This window comes from Opisthocomus hoazin, chromosome 1 (genome assembly GCF_030867145.1).
Source record: "Opisthocomus hoazin isolate bOpiHoa1 chromosome 1, bOpiHoa1.hap1, whole genome shotgun sequence".
In the NCBI taxonomy this organism is placed as follows: Eukaryota; Metazoa; Chordata; class Aves; order Opisthocomiformes; family Opisthocomidae; genus Opisthocomus; species Opisthocomus hoazin.
This window is the reverse complement of record NC_134414.1, coordinates 136825814-136848606: the sequence shown is the minus strand read 5'-3', so window position 1 is coordinate 136848606 and position 22793 is coordinate 136825814. Positions and strand designations below refer to the sequence as shown.

At 42.7% G+C, this 22793-nt stretch overlaps 1 protein-coding gene across 1 annotated transcript in view; it reads right to left on the bottom strand.

Annotated features, from left to right (window-relative positions):
* GTF2E1 (general transcription factor IIE subunit 1) overlaps positions 1-22793 on the bottom strand; it is a 57842-nt gene that overhangs the window by 11002 nt on the left and 24047 nt on the right. The window lies entirely within an intron of this gene.

The window sequence follows — 22793 nt, the reverse complement described above, 5'->3', positions numbered from 1 at the left end:
GGAGAAGCACAGTGTAATGACTTATCCTTGCAAGCGCTGGACTGAGAACGTACTGCTGCCTCCTCAGAACACTTACAGCCAGAGCAATGCTCACAGGCTTCTTGGTTTCTCTTGTCCCTGTGTGATTTTTTTATTGATCCGTTCTGTGACACCTGTACACATCTAGCATCATCTCTCAATATCCCAATGAAGAAAGGAAAATATTTTTTTACTAATAGGGAGCCTGAGGACACATCATACCAGGCAAATGATAACCTTAAGCCTAAAAATCAGTATTAGAATCAGTACCGAAGCCTGCTATGTCACCGATGCTGTGTACAAACACTGTCAAAAGAATTGGGTTTGCCAGGGCACATGGGCATGATGTAATGAAACAGGCTGACAAGCCAGGGCTTCTGGTATCTTGTTTTGCTGCTCACACAGATTTGCTAGTCTTGTCACTTCATTTTTCAGTGTACCTCTTCCTCTGCCTGTAAGACAGCGATAAAAACAGACCTAACTTCTTCATTGATGGCTGTGAGAGCAAGACAATGCTCGCACGCTTCTTGGCAAACACACAAAAGCACTGTTTATTCCAGCAGGTAGATCTGCTGCCTCTCACCATAGTCTGTAGAGATGCAGTTTTCTACCTCAGCACCACCTGAATTAGCTTTTGCTCATCATTACTCATAAATTAATGCAAGGGTGTTGTACATGTAGCCTGTAATATGTACACATTTCCTGCACTAAACTCTCTTCAGAAAGTTTCTCTTATCCACATGTAAAAGCTAGAGCACCCAACAGTGGCAGGATGCAAAGTAAAGGATAAGTGGATAAAGTGTTCTTCTCTCCCACCCAAGCATGAAACACTCTACTTATTTTTTCAGGCTGTAAAAATTGCCCCTACTGATTCAAAACCTGTACATTGTATAAGCTGTCAGCCTAGCAAAAATTGAAGCCAAAGTTTGGTCTCCTTATCCTACATCTGAGGCTACTGGCGTGACAAACTGGCAAACAAGTTGAAGCAATTTAAAGTAATTAGCACATCTCAGTTCCCATAATGGACTAAGCGAACAAACACAAGTTAACAAGGAAAACTCTCCTCTTTTTACCCCCCCGCCCAAAGTCCTGTTACATGTTCCTGAGACAGCTCAGACTTTTCATGCTTCCAATCTGTGAACCCCATGAGTATTTGCAAAAGATTAAGATTGTAGGGAGAATGGTTCCAATTCAGAGTACCAAAAAATCAGAAAGTAAATGCAGGTCTAATGAAATTGAACTCCTAAAGCTACCAAGGATTTGCCGCAACTTCCACCCCTCAGGGTTCTTAATAAGCGGAAAAAAAAAAAAAGTTAATAGATGAATTATGCAAAGAATCTGGGAATGAGTGAAATGACAAGCTTTCTCCATTAATATGCTGATTTTTTTTGAGGTGATGCAGCATTTCACAAGAGGTGTATGTGATTAGAGAACTGGGAAGTTGCTTTGCCATGGCAGATGGCATTTATATGCTGCAAACCTCTTTGGTTAGACTTTAAGAGGTCACAAAATGTCACCAGAGCTTTTATGACATGGCACATCATATCAGCAGTGACACATGTTCCTTACAGATATGAATTGCATGTGACAAACGTGGAGACCATCCAAAGGCTGAGAATGGCAATGTTCCCACTCTGACAATGTATTTCTTCCTTCAGCCCTTACACAACCGACAGTTTTCCATTCAAATATGCTGTATAAACCAGGAGAAGTAGGTATCCTGGAGTGAACAGACATGAGGCTTTCCTGCATCTTGGAAATGCTAATGGAGAGCGCGTACATCCCCTCCTTCCCACACATGCTCAGGCATTCAACAGACCACTCTGGCTGCACATTAAAAACCAGCCATCTGAAAGAGATCTCCTCATCTGCTCCCAGACTCTCCAGGGCAGATACGCTGGTAATCTGGCTCCCCGAGGCATACTAAGATTAAAGCAGCTCAAGCTCTGAAGTATAGGGCCAGAATATTTAGAGATGATTCCTAGTGACTTGATTTCACTTGAGAGAAGGAAAAGGTCAACTGCCCACAGGCATTGCATGCAGGATGTCCAAGCGTGCATGCTGCATATGCTATAATTAACACATTTAACCGGCTACAGCTTCCTGAGTCTGAGCCCAGGTCCTGCTCACACCCTTCTCGAAGGGTTCAGGCCTCACCTCCAGCCAAAGAAGGTGCCTTCTTTCCACTCTGTCCTTCGGGATACTGCCCCAGATTGTCACTACTCTGATACTCATAAACTATGTAATTTTCAACCTAAACTTACTCCCATTCATTTCACACCTATTTACTGTTGTGCCAAAAACTGTCCCTTAGCTCAGCTAGCTTCCAGCTTCCTGTTAACCCTTCAGGTATATTTACAAACTGCTGTCTTACTCATCCCTCCATCCTCATTTTGCAAGGCTCAATAAGCCACACATTCTTTGTCTTTTAAAACTGGCCGCCCATTCCTCTGGCCATGCTATCAGCCTCACTGGGCACCTTCTCCAGTTTGCTCACATCCTTCTGCTGTAAAGCTGGAAGTATATACAAGTGTCCAGCTGAGTTTTGCCAAAAGCCCAATGGCATTAGTGCCTCTCTGACAGCCATGGAGACCTTTTAAGATCACGGTGCCACACACAGATCATGAAAGTGCTGCCTCAATTATCACAAGATCTAGCAACGCTCCCAGACCTTTCTTTCTCCTTTGTAGTTTCCAGTTGACGAGCTCCACATTTACAGGAGACATTTGCGTTAGATGCTAGGTGCATGACACTGTAATTTATACTATAATCGTTTAGCTCCTTTTTATCCCTCCAGCCTTCATCCTCACCCAATTCTTTATTCTCGACTGCGTCACAAAACATTAAGCTCATTTATTTTCAAAATCTCCCACAATCTTCTTTTAGAAGCAGCATTATTACCACTACATGGAGAGTGAGCTAAGGCACAGATGGCACAGTTTCAGAAGTATCTGCTGATTTGAGCAGTACTTGATTCGAGATGCCTAAGAAATGCTTTTCTGAAACTTCTGCTTCAGCAAAGAGCATGCAATATTTTTACTAATCTTCTTCCAGGCTCTAGAATCGGGTGTCTCAAATGAGCTAGGTACAACAGCTAATGATAACCTTTGAAAAATTTAGCTCAAAATGACTAGTCCAACACCACACAGAAACTCAGCTGGTCTGGAGGATCAGATCATGTTCCTGTGGCTATTACAGTCATTTTCTTCCATTCGCTGACTCTCATGCCAGACATTTTTCCTTCTTTTGCAGTAAGTCAGAAAAAAGTGCATTATATGCGCACAGCCCATCTCTGTTACTGCGTAAAGCATACGTTTTGGGGGGTGGGGGGGAAATTTATGCAGTAGAGAAAAAGTTACAGCATGTATAAGTAACTTCAATTTCAGCACTCTAACCCCGAGTGCTTCATTTGATGTTAAAAAGAGAGTATTAAGACCTTGAGGAAAGGACAGGAGTTTCCTAGGTTCCTACCAACAGGAAGCCGGACAAATGTGTCCCGCCATGGGATGCTGTGCCGACAGCCACACGGTCAATCTGCACACCTGGAGCCCTCGGTTCCGCCGGGCCTCCGCCATTTGACTGAATGAAATGACAGGGAAGATGGCAACCTGCTAGTCCTGTGCGGACGGGCTGCAGGGGCAGCAGGATGCCTTGCCAGCTTGTTTCCTGGCAACGAAGGGTGGATGAGAAGGAAACAACTCAGGGTCCTGCTCTAGCTTCTCGGAAGAGATTTGCTTTGTGGGAAGCTGCTACTCTACTTGCTAGCCCCAAGCCTGAGGTTTCCTACCCAGCTCTTCCTATTTGCTCCCACCCCAGCTCCTGGCTTTTCCCTGCTCTGATGGTCCTGTTCTCCTGGCTAGCAAGTCCTGGTCTACAGAGTCCTGCTTTCTCAGCCTGAGCTTCTCTCTCTTCTCAGACTTCTCTCTCCATCCTTCTCTTACTGGGCTACTTTTTCCAATCTCAGCCTCTCCCCACTCCCGTGCCTTTCTGCCCCACGCTCTTTGATCAGCTAATTCTGCTTCTTAATTTGAACCCCGGTCACCAGATTAATTTTCTGTTTCAAGACAGAGAGATGGAAGATCTTTTCACAGCACAACCTGTCATTCAGAACATAACACAGGCAGAGGAACATGCATTCCTCTGGTCTCCTCTTCCATTTTCTTATCAGCCCATTCTTCAAAACAGCCAAACTGTTTTTTTATTATATTTTCTTAACTGATTTAAACTTAGTTGGATGCATAGACTGGGAAAAACTCAGCATAAAGTAAGTGTTTGACAAAGTTTTGAACAGAACAAAAACCACAGAGCAATTCCTATGCCCGCCCTCCGCAAACGATCCAAGCTCATGTAATGGAAATATTTAGCAATCTAAGTAATAGGCAATGCCGTCAGTACAAATTATAATTAACTTCCTTTCATTTCTCATTGATTTTCAAGATTTAGAGGACTCTCTACGACAGCACCTAAAGGCATTTCTCTCCTGAATCATTAAAGACGCAAATAGCAGGCCAAGTGGCTACAACAGACCTGGATCATTAGTTACCATGACATACTCCACATTAGACTATAAGGATATTCACCTACTAGAAGTAGCAACCTGAGGTGTTAAATCGAAGCAAAGAGAGTTTTAATGACTTAATGGACTGAGCTAGTAACAGAGCTAATTGTTAAAAGTTGATTGTTAACTGGACTAACGATGATGCAGATTAGACTGTAGGAGCTGCTGATCTTTAGTGACTCCCAGATTTAAACAGACTTCTCAGCCCTCATTAAACCATCCTTAGCCTCTCAGTAAGAAAGCAACCCAGTGTGTCTGAGCGGGAAACACTCTCCTGCTCCAAGGAAAGATGAGTCTCGTGTTGATTTTATCCAGTAGCCTTCCCTGGTGCAATCCCTCTCTTCTCCCTGTATTAGAGACCTATAATCCCAAGCACATTTGTATTCACATTTGACTTCCAAAAAATCAGTTGTTATAAGCCAAAACAGAGAACCCCACCAACAAAATCTATCTCCTGAACACCACAGCAATACCATTCTCTCTTGCAAGTAATTCAGTGTTTCTACACATGCATTAACAAAGCCAATTACAGAGCACAGTGTGTTACATAAAAGGTAATACCACATCTCATCTTTCTGAGACAGGTTTCATGGTACACTGGATCTCAAGCTCTTGAGGACACTCCACAGCCCAGGGCTGACTGCATTACTCTATCCTGAAATCTGACACAGAAACTGTGTGTTTTTATTTTAGTCCTGTTTGAGATAGTCCAGAGCAGATGCTGTTGTGAAAGCTTCTTATGGTACAAGAACAAATACTGGACAATGTGTAGGAAATGCCAGCATTTTGGGAAGATTTGCTAACACCACTTCTGGAATAAAACATCCAGCTTTGCCATTGAAACTGAATATGCATCAGGCTTCCTCCCAACAGTTTCAAAAAGACTCACTTTAAAATTTCTAACTATAGAGAAGATAAGGTACATTGCAACTAAGACGTGTAACATTGGCCAGAGATGGAGACAGAGCAAATCCAGAACACGTGGGTGGTATCTGAAAGCAGAGAACTGAAAAGTACACAGGAGGATGCTGCCCAGAGGACATGGTCAGTGCAGTGGCTGTAGTTTGAAGCCGAGTACGCAGCACCCCTGCGATCAGCACTGCAACTAAATTGTGACACTTGCCAGATGACGCCTGAGCAGATGTGGACTGCTAAACACAGCATCCTGCCCCTCGAACTGTCAGCTCTCACTCCCTCTCTTCCTTTCCTGAAGAGGTACTACCAGGTACATAGCATTAGGATTATGGGCAGGAAGGACAGCAAGAACCAGTAGAAAAGGCTGCCTGACGCATCCTATTATCAGATCCCAGACTGAAATTTGCTAAAACATCTTTCATACCACAATTCTCCCTCAGATGAGTGAGGAAGCATGTGGAAGATGTGTTTATAAAATGTCAAGCATAGCAGTTCAGCTAGAAATGGGGCTAGGAACAAATAATGTAACTAATACTGTTACCTGAAGAGATTTTAATTTCTTTAAGAATTTTTCTGCACTATCTGAATTCCTAAGAAAGTTGTGTTATCTACAGTTTACAAATGAGATTGAGAACCTAAAACAAAGGAAAAAAAAATTATTTTAACTTTATATGCCCCAAATCTAGACCCAGTTTCTCCCAGGCACATACATATTCTAGTACAAATCTCACTGACTCAACAGCTATGAGATCGATACTTCTCACTATTGGACTGTAAGGTTTTAAGACAGGTTTCTGCGAATTAGAGAACAAGCAAGGATTGCTCATCTGCAAACAGCCTGTTTTCACTGACTGTTCAATATGAAATGGGACTGTATGGCGGAGGCAGGAGGATAAAATCCAGGTCCTTGGGACAGCATTCAGCTGCCTACCCCCATGTATAACAGGTTTGGGAAAGAGTCTTATGTACTTCTACCCTCCAAGTCAGCCTTCAAAAAAGGTTTATTCTATGACTTCAGTAAGTGCAAAACCCAGTATTTGATCATACAGTTCAACACCATTTCATAACACATGCACACCAAGATACAGCTCTGATTTTTGAGTACCTTAATAACGCTTCTTAAACATTTTTCTTGTTTAATATAGATTCAGAGTATTGAATTGCCCACCAGGTATTAAACAGAGAGTAAACATTTCATTTGGGATTAATGTCAATCAGTTTCTTTTCAAAGCTTCTATTATTGTGATATAGATGTAGCAGACACAGCATTTAAGGGCACTTATGCAGTAGCACTATTTCTGATTCAGATGAGGTAATTCTCCCAGAAATGTGTTCAAGAGGGTTCAAAACTGCAACTCACTAACATATGAAAAATGATCAATTTGCTTAAAAAATAAAAACAAGATGGCAACTTAAACAAAAAAAAAAGAGACAAAGGCATGCTCTTAAACAGACAGCAGGATTAGCAAAAGATGAAATAAATATATTTTATAATTGCCATTAACCAATGTCTCACCACAATCAGAAGGAAATTTCACTTAGCCAGTGCATATGTTCATGTATTATTTATCCTCCCTGAGAGCAGTGTGTAAATGTATAAAAACTGAGGGACTGGCAGTCCTGGAAACAGAAGGTCTCTCTGTTACGCTGCAGAGTGAATTTTACTCAGGCAGTTGCATTATCCTAGGCATAATCTGGAAAAATGTTGGTGCTGGAATGGTATTACAGATGGCCAAGAATAGCATCCAGGACTTGTTCTGGACCCTCTCAGCATAAAATGAACCCTGCTGGTAACACTAAAAGTAGGAATAGCTAAGACACTCTTGGCAATACCTTTAAATACATAAGGACAGTGTTTTTCTTCCCTGAAAATCTCAACCAGATAGGGACAGGAAAACAGAAGGTTTCAGAGGCTCGTTCCAGAGCTCATCCCCGTTTTTCAGGCAATGGTAAACATGAAATACTTCCCATGATATCCATTTGTTGAACCATACCAGCTGATTTTCTAGAAGAGATCTCTTCTTCCATGTTCACTTTCACTACTGAATCCCTTTAGTAGCATACAACAGATTCCCTGAGGAGAGGGATTTACAAATCTGGCATATCCACTATGTTACTTGTAGTCAAAAACGACTTCAAATTCATAGAATCACAGAATAGTTTGGGTTGGAATGGACCTTACAGATCATCCAGTTCCAACGCCCCCTGCCATGGGCAGGGACACCTTGCACCAGACCAGGTTGCTCAGAGCTCCAACCTGGCCTTGAACACTGCCAGGGAGGGGTCATCCACAGCTTTTCTGGACAACCTGCTCCAGTGCCTCACCACCCTCATAGGCAAGAATTTCTTCCTTACATCTAATCTAAATCTGCCCTCTTTCAGTTTGAAACCACTATCCCTTGTCCTATTACTCCATGCCCTTACAAAAAGTCCTTTTCCAGCTTTCTTATAGTCCCCCATCAGGTACCGGAACACTGCTATAAGGTCTCCTCGGAGCCTTCTCCAGGCTGAACAGCCCCAACTCTCTCAGCCTTTCCTCATAGGAGAGGTGCTCCAGCCCTCTGATCATTTCTGTGGCCCTCCTCTGGACCCGCTCCAACACATCCATCTCTTTCCCGTGCTGAGGGCTCTAGAGCTGGACGCAGGACTCCAGGTGGGGTCTCACCGAAGCGGAGTAAAGGGGCAGAATCACCTCCCTCGACCTGCTGGCCACCCTTCTCTTGATGCAGCCCAGGATACGGTTGGCTCAATAGATGGCAGCTCAGAAACGCCATTTTACTTTCAAATTCTCTTCAAAGTTTATGTGTGGCAAGAAAAATTCCCTACTGCATCAGCTTCCTCCACACAGCTACTAGGGCCGCCAACAGAGAACAATACAGATTAATAAAAAAACCTAAAAATGTCATTTTCTCCTCATTATAATAAACTCCAGTTAAAAAGAAAGGCACCCAAGGGAACATGCCGTGGATGCTGAGACTTTGCATTTCATGCAAATCTGGTCATGTACACACAAGAAATCTATTTAAGAACAAAGATCAAGCCTTCACTTTCTGAAGAAGAGAAGACTCAGGGGAGACCTTATAGCAGCCTTCCAGTACCTGAAGGGGGGCTACAAGAAAGCTAGAAAAGGACTTTTTACAAGGGCATGTAGCAATACGACAAGGGGTAGTGGTTTCAAACTAAAAGAGGACAGATTTAGATTACATATAAGGAAGAAATTCTTTACTATGAGGATGGTGAGGCACTGGAGCTGGTTGTCCAGAGAAGCTGTGGATACCTCTTCCCTGGCAGTGCTCAAGGCCAGGTTGGATGGAGCTCTGAGCAACCTGGTCTGGTGCAAGGTGTCCCTGCCCATGGCAGGGGGGTTGGAACTGGATGATCTGTAAGGTCCCTTCCAACCCAAAGCATTCTATGATTTTATGATTCTATGAATGAAATCCTTAAACCACCATCCCAAGGCAGTATTTGAAAGGCTAACAGGGCCAATGCCGGAAGCATACATTTCCATACCAGTGCTTCAAGCAGTGGCCAGCCTTGGGACGGGCAGCAGCTGGCAACGGCAAGAAAGAGGAAGCAAGGCAGCAAGCTCCAAGCCAGCACATTATTTCCAGCCTTGTTTTCAATGGTGTCATATGATGGGCCAACACCAAGAGGACAAGCTGCTCTTCAGCCTACTTTGCCTTTTTGTTTTCCAAAACACTTTGGAGGCCCTTCACAATTAACAAAGCAGGTTTTTCAGATGCTGGTTACTTAAGAACAAAGACAGTCTATTATCAGAACAGACCTCACGTTACCCTCCTTCCTGAAGGTCTGGAATAGCTCACAGGCAACACTCGCCAGCTATTTACCAGTGTAAGAGATCATACTCCTAGCCTGCAGTTTCTGAAAGGTGCCCCAGCACTGCAAAAATCTACAATAGCATGTGATAAGAACGAGTATCGCTCTCCCGTTGACTTTTTGCGATTCGCTTTTTGCTGGGAATACGAAGGATGATGCAAGGTAGCATTTTCTACTCAATTAACTTGGATTCTCAGCTGTACAAAAGGTAACAGATCCCCTTCTAAGACTTGTGGAGTATCCTTTGCCTGGAAGTCTCACCTTTTAACTGCTGCCTTACACAGTACTTTTATAAATCTATTGATTCTTTTCATGTTTCTCACATTTTATCATAAGAAGCCTCACTTATTACCTTCCCTCAAGAAAACCAGAATATCCATGTATCTTTTTTTGTTAGTTTAAATATTCTTCTGGATAGTCATGCCACCTTCTATTCTCTTTTCTTCTTAAAAACCCCTTTGTGCAAAAGTTCTTCCTTCTTTACTCTCAAAGGAAGTATCTTTTTCCCCTTCTTCGTGAAAACTGGGCATGGCAAACGAGACATCCCAAACCAGTCCAAGTAATGCTGCATTAAGGGCCACCTCTCATGGCTGGGAAAGGGTTATAGCCGAGCCAGATCCCACTTGCAGGACCCCCTACACATAACCTGGTGCTCAGCGCTGTGGCCCGAGCCAGCAGAAGGGAGTGAAGTCAGAAGTGCAGTGGCAAAGCTTCCTCTAAAGACGGTGCACTCAGTGCCTGACTGCCCTTCTTCCCTCTCCGTCCATGCGGAGCCAGTAGCGATTGGAGTAGCACAGAAAGCTTGGGCAGCACTTCGTGGCTGAGGCAGTGGCTGGCAGGACGGACCCCATTTTCTCGTTAAGTAGAAAAGAGTGAGTCAATGGAAAGACAGGCTCCCCAGGACTGAGCTGAGCTCCAGATTGTGGGAAGGTGCCAGAATTGCTGTGGAGAGAAAAAAGTTGGCAGTTTCTAAGTGGTAAAATTGCACAGACGCTAGGAGGTAACCTGGAGCCAAAACGGAAGGAAGCTAACACACTCTAATCCTACAAAAATGTCAGAAAAAGACATTAGAGTGGGAATAACAGGGCACCACGTGAAACCTGCAGGAGAAATTAATGAGGCTGGTCAAATCCTGGCCTACTATGCTGAGCTGGGTCTCTTGTGGAGCCAGGACTGAGGACTGGGTAGCTCTCTCCCATGCTGCCTCAGAGAAAGAAGCAAGCGGGGGGAGAGGTATTTATCTCTTCCCAGAGAATGACCTTCTCTATCCCTTTTCTTTTGACTCATGCAGTGGGAACCACATGGGCCTACAGAGGTGAGAGGCACTAGAACGACAGCATGGCCTAGTCAGACAGCTGCAAGTGCTATGGGCACATGTTAAAAAAACAAGATGTCTGCTAACAACCCTTCAAAGACCAAATTCCCAGCACTCTCACCTCTGCTACCTGCTTGGAATGGAGGTGCTGTTTTCAGTTATTGGGTTTTTTTTAGAGAAAAAATAGCTTCTACAGCTAAAGGCAATTCTTGCCTTCTGTACTGCAATGTCTCATCACAGGTTTCATGGTAAAAATGAGTCATGCTCACCAATGGCACCTCCATGCTGCAGGGTTTGTACATATCCCCATCATACTGGCATCCAACCACTTAAAAAGACTTAAAGAGCAGGCCGTCCCCTGTGCATATAATTTTCTTTAAACCATCCTCTCACTCCAGCAACTTGCATGCCAAAAGAAGCAGTTTGGAAAGGTAAGGACAGTGAAATAAACCGGTTCCCGGGATTATTTCACTCACTAAAAAAGTAAGAGAGGACATTTCAGCTGCTAGGGATGCAAAATACTGAGTCTGACTCTCCTCCAGTGGCACACAGGCAAATTGATCAGAAACAAAGCCAGCGAGACTAGTTTTCTGGTTCAGCCTGACCTATGCATAACACGAAATAACCCAGTAATTTATTTCCATTCTCATCGTTTGCAACACCAGCAAGAGAAAAGGACTTGTTAGTATCGCTAGCGTTTTAACAGTCTTTCTGACCTAAAGATTACTGCTGTTGCAGATAACCCACCGGTGATTTCCCGTCTCACTCATGGAGCTGTCAAAGAGAGATACTGACGATGCTTATAGTAATCCCAGACAAAGCAATAAAAAGCCTCCTCGACATCTGCAAATTTGGAGTGCCCAAAGGGACCATGTCTCTTAATGTCATTCTATCTTACTTCTGCATTAAGTTCGCTTCTTCTTACTGCTAACATGTCACATTAGATCACCTGAAAAATGAGAGCTGAAGAAGCTTAATTTGGCCTTGTTTTGTCTTCCACTTGCTATTACATACAGACAGAGCCCTCAGCTTATTTTACACAGGAAATATCTCTTTAACAACCTAAAACAGTACTACCATTCAGAAAGAAAGTATAAAAGAAAAGAAGAGCTGTCAAAAAAATGTGAATAAATAGTGAATTTCATCCCACCTTTTGCATTTTACAATATGTGTTCGTGGAAAATGTGCTCTTTAAGGTAGACTGTACAAACCTGACAGTCTTAGATAAAAAGTATTTAATGTATTACCTGAAACATCTTCTGAAACAAAAATGTAAGTTTTCCATAAGTTACAGCCCAGCAAAATGTATCTTTGGACATCAGATTGGATGTACACTGAAAGGAGATGCCATGACAGATAGCCTGGACAACAGAAGCTGAAGACATAAAATAAGAAATCTTGTTTAGCAAGTGTTACTATGTTAACAAAACAGACTGACAGGTTGTCTAAGTACACTAAGTAATTGAAATTTACTGTTCATTTCCATTACAAAAACAGTAACCAAAAGTGTACTCCCTATTTTAATATCTGTTTAATATCTTTGTCGGCGACATGGACAGTGGGACTGAGTGCACCCTCAGCAAGTTTGCCGATGACACCAAGCTGTGCGGTGTGGTTGACATGCTGGGGGGAAGGGATGCCATTCAGAGGGACCTTGACAGGCTGGAGAGGTGGGCCTGCGTGAAATGCATGAAGTTCAACAAGGCCAACTGCAAGGTCCTACACATGGGTTGGGGTAACCCCAAACACAAGTACAGGGTGGGCGGAGAGTAGCTCGAGAGCAGCCCTGAGGAGAAGGAAATGAGGGTACTGGTGGATGAGAAGCTGAACATGAGCCGGCAATGTGCGCTTGCAGCCCAGAAAGCCAACCGTATCCTGGGCTGCATCAAGAGCAGCGTGGCCGGCAGGTTGAGGGAGGGGATTCTGCCCCTCTACTCCACTCTCGTGAGAACCCACCTGGAGTCCTGCGTCCAGCTCTGGGGCCCCCAACATAAGAAGGACATGGATGTGTTGGAGCGGGTCCAGAGGAGGGCCATGAAGATGATCAGAGGGCTGGAGTACCTCTCCTATGAGGACAGGCTGAGAGAGTTGGGGCTGTTCAGCCTGGAGAAGAGAAGGCTCCGGGGTGACCTTACGGCAGCCTTCCAGTACCTGAAGAGGGCCTACAGGAAGGATGGAGAGGGACTTTTCACAACGGTGTGTAGCAATAGGACAAGGGGGAATGGCTGTAAACTAAAAGAGGGCAGATGTAGATTAGACATTAGGAGGAAATTCTTCACCATGAGGGTGGTGAAACACTGGAACAGGTTGCCCAGAGAAGGTGTGGCTGCCCCCTCCCTGGAAGTGTTCAAGGCCAGGTTGGCTGGAGCTCTGAGCAACCCGGTCTAGCGGAAGATGTCCCTGCTCATGGCAGTGGAGTTGGAACCAGATGAACTTTAAGGTCCTTTCTAACCCTTACCATTCTATGATTCTATTTAATTTCTTAATCTGATGAAACAAACCATCTGCTAAACCTTGCACCATTTCATTAACCCCTTTAGTCAAACAGAAAAAGAAAAAAACAGAAAGATAACATAGATAAACTACCCTTCATATCACTAAAGCATCAAAACTCTGGAGTTGTGCCTCTGGTACTGCCTTTCAGCTCAATGAGTTGAGTCAGCTTTTGCCTAGTCCGTTTTGTGAGTGTATAGAAAATTAATGTTTGTAAAGTGCTTCGAGCACAGCAAGTGTCAGGTCCTTTCCTCTGACACAGACCACAGATCCAAACCAAGCACATCGATGTATAATGCTTCACACTATCCATATAGAGTGTGCTCATAAAGGTCCAGTAAATCTTTTATACGTTTTTATTTCTTAATGATCTACAACTGCACAGAGATAAAAGAAGGAAGAAAGTGATCAAGTTTTCCCAGTTACTTTTTAGGAGCTAGGCATACCTGCAGATACATAAGAGTGTGATTACATTTAAAAAAGAAAAAAACCCAAACCTCTAAAAATATTCCTGGTTTTCTTTTTATATAGTCTTTTCTCCATTAGAAACTTGTCTTATTTTCAAAAACCAGTGCTTCTCCAATAACTCATTTTACAGAGCTGCTTCTCTTCTCTTCCTTCCCTTTTCCCAGGGGGACCAGTGGCTTCACTGATCATGTGCCACAACAGCTCCTGATTAATTCTGATAGACAACCAGCAGTTAGCTGGCACATCATCATCATCGCCCTAGGATGAACAATAATCTGCCTCACCATCTGCTCCCAAGTTTATTTTTAACCAGTCTTCGCTCCCTCCAGTGCAGCGAGCGTGGCAGGAACGGCACCTGTCCCCCTGTAAGCGTGTGCTGCGAGGTGGTGGCAGGGAGCGAGGGGGGAAGGTCCAGCTGCGTGCCCCTGAACATCACTGTGGACAGGAAACAGATGGATAAATGCAGGGTCAGGAAAGAAAAATTGCTGCTTCTCCCTAGGGGCAGGCAACTACCTGTTCTCCTCCAGCAGTCAGGGAGTACCCCACTTTTTTTCAGTTCTTTGGGACAGGTTTGATAATGTTAAATTGTCCAAGGTGGCAGAAGTATGGGGAGGTGATGTATGTTGACCGTTTACTGATGGGAATATGCATCCCCGCATTTACCGAGGACCATGCAAAATTTCAACATAGAAGCTTTTTGCTCCCTTCAGCTCACCTCTGAAAGCTAAACCTGTACAACGCTCACAGACAGACACTGCCCCAAGCGAGTTACACCGTTGTGCCAGTTAGTCTCAACCGATGACGTCCCTTATGTAGCACAGACTTCATTCACTGACTTCCTTTGGAGAGGAGCTCCAAGATGTCACATCAGTGTGGGAAGCCAGCTGGGAGCCACGGGAAGGACTCGAGCACAGGCCTGATGAAGTCACAGTGCAGCGAAGAGATACGTTTCCTAACTGCACAGCCCTGCTCGCTGCCTTCCCGCCCCCCGCCAGGCACAGTAGTAGCACCCAAGGAGTGACAATTACAGTGTCACTGCTGAGAAGTGCCGCCGTCACCAGCAAACTGCAGGTGGACAATGACATATTTGGAAACTGATGTCATGTTGTAATAGAGACTTAGAAAGAAATCAGGTGGAGCCTAAAGCTTTGTACAGCTGGTAAAACGAGCTACACATCTCTGATATACTGTCGGCATGACCTGACGATCACCCCACAGAAAATAGGAAACCGCTGAAAGCAGCCTCCGGAATATAAACAAGAATTTTCTAACCTAAGAAGGACAAACACACAGGGCAAAAAGAGCAGCTCTCAGGGATCTGCAAAAGAGTAGAAACATAAAAGGACCTTAGCAGGTCTGCAGTCCAGCCTCCTGCTCAAACCAGGGCAATCAGACCTGGCTGCTCATGACTTGATCTGTCATAAGCAAACCAGGCAGAAAGGCAAAAGGTGAATTAACAATAAGGAGGATGCACAAATGAAAAATATTCTCAATGAGTAGGTATCAGTAATTTGATATCAGCTGGGATAGCCCCATGAAGTGAGGCCCTGATGACAGTTAATATTTTCTATTGACTGGCAGATAACTAAATTCTATTAATTTATTTCAGAGGGCAGAAGGGGTTACAAATGCTTTGGGAGACATAACTGCAATTCCAAACGGATAAATGCCTAGAATAAGTATTATGAAATTCAGTAGACAGGTAGGAAACACTGCACTTGAGGGTGGGTTGTTTTTGGTCTTTTTTAAAAAAAGGGGGGGGGCAGAAGGGGAGAATTGCAGCTCACTGTAAAAACCTCAGGTTTATAACAGAGGATAAAACCAGGAACCAACAGTGCCGTACTGCAAAAATACATAATCTGGCTGCTGTGTATATTAATAAAGATGTCATGCAAAGCATGAGACAACAGTATGTTATCCTGCTTTATCATGCCCTATGAATATCTCTGCCGATAAACTGGGTGCAGATTCTGATCCCATACTTGAAGGTGGGGACTAACTGTAACCATTCCAAAGGAACAAAATGACACAGCTTAACACATGCTTCATTAGGGAAAAATTGGAAAGACAGACTCGTTTAGTTTTAAGGTGGTGTTGGTAGGGAACAGAAATTTTGGATATTTAATATGTTACAGTAATGAAAATGGTGACAAACTGTTCTTCAATTTCACACATACACACAAAAGATTATTCACATCTTTAATCTGGGGTAAAAAAACCCTTTAGATTGGGGTATTAAGAAAAACTGAGGATAAACAGCACTGGAATACACTAGCCATTGGGGTTAAATTTATCCTGCTTCAGAATACAATAATGGGCTATCTCTTCTAGCCCTGCGGTACATCTGAAAAGAGCCTTCAGCATATGCTGAAATGCAGATATCTTAGACATCTTTTATTGTATACTCATTCCCTACTCTATACCTACTTTTCAAAGCAGAAACAAATGTAACATTTTAAAAGCTGCAAACATAAAATTGACAACCGAATAAGAAAAATTTAAACATAACTTCCCTCCCACTGCTGAGGGTTGTTTAATAAATAAGATTGCTAACACCACCTTTCCTTGGAAAATTTGATTCTGCACCATCATTCTGGTTCACAAACAAATACTTCATCTCTTGTTTTAGGCTTTCTTCTGTACATCTTAACCAACAGATTGCAGTTTTAGGATATGTTTTTCCACTATGCTTATGCGGAAAGCCAGTAAGCCAGGGCCACGGTAACTGACAGGTACCAAACTGCACACCACCTCCGGGGCCCTGTACTCCTTCAGTGAAACTAACCCATCAGTGGTACGAAACCAGTGTCCAGAAAGAACTGCTTCAACACGCAAACTCCATGCAACAGTGTGCACACAGGTAGAAAATCAGGCCCTTTTAGCAGGCACTGGAATCACCACAAATGATCAGGTCAACTGCCCACCTGCAAGCACAGCAGTCACCTGAGAGCTGTGAGATACACCCTTCCCTTGCTGCAGGGAGGAACAACGCAGGCTGCCCCATCCAACCGGCTGCGTACTGCAGTGATGCCAACGAGGCTGCTGCTGCACATGGAGTCACACCACAGCTGGCCTGAGTAGCTGCAGGTCTGTGCTGTGCTACGCTGTGCTGCATATAGCACTTGGCCTTCAGGCCTGTGCTGCACGTATACCCTGGCCACTGCATAAACTTGGCCAGTTAATTGTACCAGAGGGCTCTGTAGCCAGCTCTCACACCAGTGATTACATCACCACGCCTTTATCTTAAAGTGAAGCACCATGCTCTCATACAAACTTTCTTTTGCTCAAGAGCAGAAATTATCAATAAAATTTTCTTCTAAGAAACTCCTGTAAGAATGCTGGAGACCATCACGCCAGTGAAGCTCTCCAGGGATGGGGTTCTGCACAGTGCCCTGTGCCCCAGCTGGAGGTCTGTCCAGCGCTGCACAACATGGGATTCCCAGCATCGGAAGGGATCTGAGATTATCCGTTCTCCCTTTCCTTCTTGTTAGTCCCAATAAATGACATTTTAATCAATACCTCACAGAGTCTGAGTGCCTTTCTTACTGGGACCAGTTAACACTTGTACTGGTGCCTTACACATATGACCGACACAGACTAGCTGCTAACCTGTCTGAGTGAAAGTCACAGTAGTGTTTTTTACTTCAACACGGTATTTCACGTCTGACTCGGCACCGAACATCTCAGGACACTCTTATCCTGTTTCCCCAGTCTCCAACACATGCAGGCTGAAAGAGGCGTATAAAACCGCACGTTGATTCCTGTGAGAAATTCTTGATCTTCACGTTCTTTTCCATTGTTCCTAGCATGCTCACTTACAAGGTACGCTGTAAGGCACACACCCACCCTTTGGGAGACTCCAGAGAGAGTGAACTTCCTGATTTGAAAGTGGCCTGGAAGAGAGCTCAATCCAGCTTGAATTCATTTAAGTGATCACCACTAAAAAACCAAACCAGTAACACTCTTGATCCTTTGCACTTTTAAGCAGTTTCAGGGGTGAAGACAAAAATTCACAGGTGAGGAATGTTACCAAAAGCCACCTTCACACGCAAAACACTGTGCAGAATCTGAGCCAAAATATTTGCAACCTCAGTTTGCCATAAGTGATTTAAACAAATCAAAATAAAGCACAGCAGAGTAACAATAACTAGCATGAAAACTACTTGAAGATCAAGTGATAAGAGTTTGGGTTTACAAACAAAAGGGTTTAATTAATAGTTTTCTTAATGAAGACTAAAACCTATTATTTCAATGTCTACCCTGGATTGGACTGTTCTATATAAAAGAGCAGTTTAACACACACCAGACCGTTTCTGAGCTTAATTTTAACATGTGCCAGTTCAATAGGTCTTCCAGAACCACAGAATGAAACCGGCATTGATACGGTGCATGTGACTGCTAGAGAGAGCTTTTCCCACTGGACTTAAGACACCTAAAGGCAGACAGGAACATAGGGGCTACTAGTCCTCTGGGCTCCCTTCCCTGGCAGCAGAGAGGAAGCAGCTCTGTAACAGACCATTGCTGCCTCGGGTGTCCGTGTCTGCTCTGTAAACACTAAGTTAGGGAAGATGAATACCTTGTCTACTAACAACGCCCACGTTTGTGCGCAGTCTCTCTCCCGTTTAGCCAGCTGTGTTACTGGAACACTTTCTAATGTCCTGCAAATACATTTTGAAACAAAACCAGCGTGGAGGCTAATTTTGGCTTCTGTCCAAAGTCTTCAAAAGAGTAGAAAAGTTATCTGCATCCGTTTCCTGAGCTGCATTTTGTTTTTATTTTAGCAGTATTAACTAATGAAGAGTGCCACCCTACATTTAATATGTTGCAGGACAGGCAGATGAAAGGTTTTACAGTTTCAAACTGTGACTTCAGAAAGAAAACAACAATGCCCCTTTCAGGTTTTCTCTGAGTATCAGAGTTTGGAAGCCTGAACTCAGAGTCTCTTCCTAGGTTTGTGAGCAAGTTATTTCCAATTAGGAACACACCATATACATATCTATGCAACTTATATTTACATATGTATATAAATTCATGAGACCTCACTGTAACACTGTCAACTATCACCATTAGAAAACATTGACACAATTTAGTTCTTTTTGATAAATCACCTTTGCTGCCAATAAGTGCCAGTATATTTTCATAGTATACATGAAAATACAGTTTAATGCAAGCATACACTGTCTGATACAGCATACAAGGCAGTAAACTCATCTGCAGAAAAACAATATACTGCATTTCTTTTGAGAAGAAAGGGCATTTACACATTGTGTCAGATGCATAGCTACAGAAGTAAGAAATAAAGTTGCAAATCTACCTTAACATTGCTAATTTACTGATGGTCAAGTATCAGTTATCCATTGTTTTTCAATCAAAGCCAGTACTGTACTGTTTAGATCTTTCCTACCTATCACTGCAGTAACTTCTAGAGTCCAATGTCAATAAATTTTCTTCTTGGCTCTGCCTTGCCTCCTGGAATGTATACATTTTTGAAAAATCTAACAGAAACACTTCTATAGTACTTCTCTATTCTTGTATTCAATATACTTTTTTACAGAGCATATTTCCATCTAAAATTTCTCTTCCATCCTCAAATCAAGGATCTTTCCTTACTTACACAATCCCAGATCCTGTCTACACTCTCGCATCAGCTTTGCTTTTAACAAAAACTCTGACTTTTCTAAAGATTTTCAAATTAATTTTGCCTCATTCACAACAATCTGGGGAATGAAGCAATTTGTTCTGGTTCCATTTGAACACACAGGGACCAAGGGATGTTTTGCCTTAGAGCTATGACTAAATGAGGCGAACAGAGAATAAAAACCACAACAAAACCCCAAACCACATAACCTTGCTCTGCTGGCACCTGCACTGATCAGTCGAAGAAAAGCTGCACGAATCAAAAACGAGCTTTTAAGGGGGAAGCGGGCACAAAAGCAAACTTGTTATCACTGCAATCCCAAAACAGAATACTCTCAATTCTCCTTGGGCACAAGACGAAGAACAGCACTACAAAGTTAGTGGCATCCTCTTCTGTGGGCTCCAAGGACTACCTTTCAGCTAGTTCACCATGTAAAAGTCACAGCTATCCCCATTTAATCTTAATCATTGTCTGCCTGATGCACTTCCAAAGAGATTCACAAAAACACATCGAGACAGGTCAAAGATGCAAGAGAAATCTTTCTCCGTTTGACAACAAAGTATTCAGTACTTATAAAGGATTTACTTCAGGGTCAAGGAAAGCCAGACAAAAGATTTCAGTGGAAGTAAGAAGCAACATTCAGATTTTTGTCAGCAGCAGTCAGCAAGAGATCAAGGTACTTTATTAAAATCCATGCAAGTCTTCTAAAGAGCACAAAACACTGTCTTTCAAATTTTATAAACAAATCCAGAGTCTGATCGAACCCTTATATAACAACATGATAATGCTCTGGATTCAAATAAAAAAAAACCAAAATCCAAGACACAGATCCCGACACTGGAAAAGGATTTTTGGAAGGGAAGAGAAGAAATTTGAAGCTCCCGACCACTGGTCTCCTAACTTTTTTGGATGCGCACCCCATCAGAAAAAAAATTGAGCACACACCCTCAATATAAGGATATGTACTTATAAAAAACATACCTATACTCCTGTACTAATGTTATTATGTACATCACAAACCAGATAGAAATTGGATGAGATAAAGATGAAAAACTGGTTTATAAGTTTATTAATGGTACAAAAAAATATTTTCTTCATACACCCACAAAAAAATATTTTCTTCATGCACCCCAATAGATTGTTTTGCACGCACCCCGCTTTGGAAATGGCTGCAGATGGCCTTTTCTGCTCCTTCCTACTCCCAAGCAGAGTATCTACTCTCTTCCAGTCCAGTGAGGAACAGTATTGACCTTGCGCTAATGCAGAGATAAACAGCTATGACTGCAGTGAGCCCTGTGACTGGCAGTCAGGATTTGGGGAAGGGTGGAGGAGAGCTGTAACTCACAGTTCATTTCGGTAGGGATTACTCTTCATAACACACTCAAGAAAAACTGGACATTGGTGAAGGCCAAAGCACATAAGAGAATTTACTCATATTACTGCTCAGTTTCCCCCATATGAGTAATTACAGAAAAAAAAAAGCCCTAAACCAAATCTTAAGTTTTGGAGAAGCTAAAGGACAAGGGGGAAGATGGCAAGCAACCTGTTTTGACTGGGAGAAGGGAAGACGTTCAACTGTTTTGTATGCTCATCAGCAAACTAAAGAAACATAGTCCAGATAAAATAATCAGAAAATGATTGTATAACTGGTGGAGAACAATATTTTTCAAAAAAATCATGGTTCACTGTCAGCCTTGGAGGGTGTTTCAAGGGTCTACCTTGGTTCACTTCTATTGCATACTTTCTGCTACAGATTTTGATCGTGGAATGGTATATGCATATGCAATGTACTAATGAGATAAAAACGGAAGAGGTGGCAAAACCTTGGTAGATGGCACAATTGGCATGAAAAACTGTATTTATAAACTAGAGAAATTGTCAGCAGTCAACTAGACGATGTTTACTAAAGTCCAAAGCATCATGCTTTTCATATTATTCACCCATACCAGCACTTTACCTTCTATATTGCCTACAGAAGACTGGTGCAAGCCTTCTAAAGGCACCTCAGGATTGGCAGAATAGGGATGAAAACAGTATGTCATATCACCGGTCAGACACTGCAGTATTGGGACACTTACAAGGACCTACACAGAGAAGAACAAGCCTATGCTTGAGACTATACCACTAGGGATATTCTCTAACAAGATAACTCGAGTAAGATACCAATTTCAAACTATAACCTGAAAAGAAAAAGCATATCACAAAATATATTAAAGGATTTTGCATCACAGCTGACAACAGTTCCTAAATGAAGTCATCACAAGTTGAAGAATCAGTGTTTTGACACCGAGAAATTGTACAGCACACCTGCAAGCAAACGCTGCCATTACCTTAAAGAAAGTCACATCATATAGCCTTCAAAAAATACATCAGCAAATGCATATTTGAAATTTTGTGTTGCACAAATTCTGATACAGTGATGTGAGAAAAAAGCCAAACAACTATATAAATTAATTCTCAGACACAGATTTCCAAAACTGATTTCCTGTCTCTCAGCATTCAGAAGCTCACATTGTCTTAATGCTCCTTTCAAAACTGATTATAAACAAACATACGGACATTAATTGCAAATCTCTCAGCTCTCACAGGGAGTTTCAAATAGAAGACCTGCCGTGCTGTTTACTTGCTTTTGCTTTCCCTCTCCTTAAGTACGCACTCATGCTTGGTACCACAAATGCTTCTACTGCAGCAAGCAGAATTGGCACAACTCCAAGGTAAACTGCCATCTTGCTGTTAGAAATGCACTGTGCACAGATTTAACTTGTATTTCATCAGATTTGACACAAGTGAGCTATTAAATTAAAATTCAAATAAAAAGGAGTTAAGAGAAACAAGCTCTTATTCCTTTCCTTTTCAGGTGGAAGAGCAGAAATGCACCAATGAACTTGAATTTGTGATATAACTCATCACTTGTACTCTGAAAAGGGACAAGCAGGGTAACAAAAGATTAATTTTTTCAACGATAACAAAATCTCTTTAAATCCAAGATAAGACAGAAAGACAGAAGAACCTCAGAAATGTGTAAATACTTGTTTACAATTTTGTCTTCTAGTTAAATATAAACTATAAAGATGAAATTTTGAAACAGTTACTGAAGACTAGCAGAGACTCATTGGTATTTCTGAGGCATCAGTCCTATTCATGTGGGATCTAGAGACTCAGAGTTGCACAGAACTGAAGATCTGCAAAAAATATTTGGCAAGAAAAATTCTGCTTCTAAAGCTGTTGGTCTAACCAGAAAAATCAAGCAAGTGTGAAGAAAACGCATTATACATTTCCCATTTTGAAGACGGAGAACCTAAGTGACAAGTCGTAAAGCCATATGACCATGTGGTAGAAGGGGGATCTCTGGAGCTCATGCCCAGCGTGCCAACCCGCGAGTTTCTGCTGTGGTATCCAAATGACAGAGTCACCCAAAGAACATTTAGGAGGATCCAAAAGTTACATGCTGATGTGGGCATGGTGTGAAGCTCAGGCTCAGCCACATCTTCTCCGGTTCCACAATCAAAGCTGTTTATCCTTGCATTATACTGTAACCAATGCAGTCTTGA